Raw genomic sequence first — 3,253 nt, forward strand, 5'->3', positions numbered from 1 at the left:
AGTGGTCTCTCGCCAAATGAACAGTGACAACAGGTAGAACCATCACTTTTACTTGTGTATACAACGCTATCACCTCCAAGTTTGTATAAACCCCAGGTTGATAAAGTAATGATGGTAGCCAAGGAGTTGTAGCATCCTTCCTGCAATACTGGCACTCATCAACTGTTATGAAACCAACTCAAAAAAAGATAGAAAAGATAGATCAATGTCTTAGAAATTAGCCTCTTCGAGGGGGCAACCTCCTTTACATTACACAAATGAGCAATTCTTGGGTGATACATATGACAAGACCTCCTTTCTATATATAGGAGTCTAAGGGGTCCCAATACAATCAGAGACTACTTTACAATAATATTGTTGGGGCACAACAATAATAATAGTGGGCTTCTATGGGGCATAATAATAACAACATAGGGACTATATGGGCACAATAATACAATAAGGCGGTTGCACTAATAACAATAAGGAGTTACACTAGTAGTATAGAGACCTAACATGCCCCTCTCCTTCAAAAAGTGTTTTCCTCAATGCTTGAGTAGTTATGGATGCTTCTGTATAAAATTCTTATCCTCCCATGTGGAATCTTCAATGGGTAAGTTCTTCCACTTGATGAGATACTCTAAAATTGATCGATTTCGTAGCTGTCGATTTCTTTTTTTCGTGACTTCTTTCGATTCCAATATGATTCTTCCTTCCTCGTCAAGTTCTGGTAATATTGTTTGAATTGGGATCTTCTCACTTATAACCTTCTTTAATCATAAAACATGGAAAACTAGGTGCACTCAAGAAGACGCAAGAAGCTCCAATTTGTATTCCATAGTACCAATCTTTTGTAACACTTTGTACGAATGATAATACTTTGGTGATAATTTATTATCCTTCTTAGTTTGCTTGAGGGACATTTGTTTGTATGGTTGTAGTCGTAGAAATACCCATTCACCTACATCAAAACTTCTTTCGTTGCGATGTTGATCTACCTGTTGTTTCATTCTATTTTGCGCCAAGTGAGTTTATCCTTTAAGAGTTTGAGAACTTGTTTTTTATGCTCAATGTGATTTTCCACAGCTTCAACCTTATAATTTTCTTTTAAAGTTGATGTGATGGACAGTGGATGATATCCATGAAGTGCCATAAATGGGGTCATTTTTGCTGCAGTATGGAAACAAGTGTTATACCACCATTCAGCTAGAGGAAACCACTTGACCCATTGTGTCTGTTTATCATATAAAAATCAACGAAGATATCCTTCCAAAAATTTGTCCACTATCTCAGTTTACCCATCAGATTGAGGATGATAATATGAGCTATGAGCTAATTGAGTACCCAAATATTCCACCTCTTATACTCCAAAGAAACATTTGGAGCTTTTTGCATATAATTGATTCTCCTCCAATAGTTTGAGCACCCTCTCAACATGTTGAACATGATCCTTCCAAGACTTGTTGTAGATTAGTATATCATCAAAAAATACTAACACACATTTTCTAAGGAAGGGTTTGAAAATGGAATTCATCAAACCTTTAAATGTAGAAGGTGCAGTGGTAAGGCCAAAAGGCATGACCAAAAATTCATATTGACCCTCATGAGTTCTAAATGTTGTTTTTGGAATGTCTTCAATCTTCATTCTGATTTGATGATATCCTGAACAAAGATCTGACTTGGTAAAGTAAATTTCTCCATGTAATTCATCCAATAATTCATCAATGACGGGAATGGGAAATTTATATTTAATAGTAAGCTTGTTGAGCTCAGTATAATCTATACACATGCGCAATTAACCATACTTCTTGTGTACCAATACCACTGGAGCAGAGAAATGACTTTGACTAGTTTGAATTATACCAACCTCTAGCATTTCTGTAACCATACGTTCAATTTCAGTCTTTTGGGCATATGGATATCTATAAGGCATGATGTTTGGGGTAATTCTTCGTGGAATTAAATAAAGAGAATGATCATGATAAAAAATAGGTGGGAGGCCTTTGGGTGTCTCAAATACCTTAGAATGATTGTCCAAAACGTTTTGGATATCTGGAGAAATAGATGATGTTGATGTGGGAACCTCTAGTGAACATAATTGTGTAATTATGCCCCGTTGTTCTTTCTTTAGAAGTGTTTTCATGCTGTCAGAGCTTATTATCTTTCCCAGTTTCCTTGTGATACCCCTTAATTAAACTTCCATTCCTTCCCAAAAAAAATCAAGAAAAGTTCTTGAAAATTAAAAGCTATCATACCCAAATATTGTATCCATTGGACTCTTAGTACAACATCTGCACAACCCATTGGAATGGAAATAATTATACTATTCCATACATATTCTCCCATGAAAGCTTGATATTATGGCACTTTCCAGAGCAATTTATGGTTCCTCCATCTGCAACCATTACTTGACAATCTGGTGCTGGATATAGGAAGCAATTAAATTCCTTGGCTATCTTACAATGAATAAAATTATGGGTACTAATTGAATCAGTCAACACTATTACCTTTTCCTTCTTGATATTCCCTTCTATCTTGAGAGTTTGAGGAGTGGTAATTCTTGTCAATGAATTACAAGATAAGGTCATATTCATTTCTTCTTTCTCTGGGATTGGTTACAAGTGTATATCGTCTTCTTTTGACTTTTCTTGTTCATTTTCTTGCTCCTCTTCCCCATCTATGTAAATTAATTTCTTCTTGGCACACTTATGACCTCAAGTGTATTTTCTATCACAATTGTAACAAATCCCTTTTTATCTTTTTTCTTCCAATTGTTTTGGTGTCAACCTTGTAGGTGGTGAAAGGCTAGGAGCAACAACAGTCCCGTCTTTATAGTTATGAGTGGTAGGCTTCCTTGTTTCCATAATTTTGCTTTCAATTTTTCTTGCTAACTTGTATGCATTCTCTAATGAATCAGGTTCCTAAAGGAAAACCTCATGTTAGATGTTATCATTTAAAGTCCCTATGAATACTTCAATCCTATGCTTCTCTAGAATATCATTTACCCTTATATTCAATTTTTGGAAGTCGTCAATGTGCTTTGCCATCGAACCCTTTTGTTTGAGATTTATCAATTGGCTAAAGAAGGTGTTTCTCTTTGTATACTCATAATGTGCTATCATTTCCTCCTTGAAAATTGATCAGGTGACAAGTTGTTTACAAGAACAAATCCCTCTATACCATACAAACTGATTCAATTCTAAATATAAAGATGCAGTACGTACCTTTAGTGTGCTTTGCACATTATGTAGATCAAAATATTTCTCCATCTATA

This window comes from Pinus tabuliformis, chromosome 2_1, assembly GCF_031772625.1.
Source record: "Pinus tabuliformis cultivar Carrire ecotype Pingquan chromosome 2_1, CPIR1, whole genome shotgun sequence".
In the NCBI taxonomy this organism is placed as follows: Eukaryota; Viridiplantae; Streptophyta; class Pinopsida; order Pinales; family Pinaceae; genus Pinus; species Pinus tabuliformis.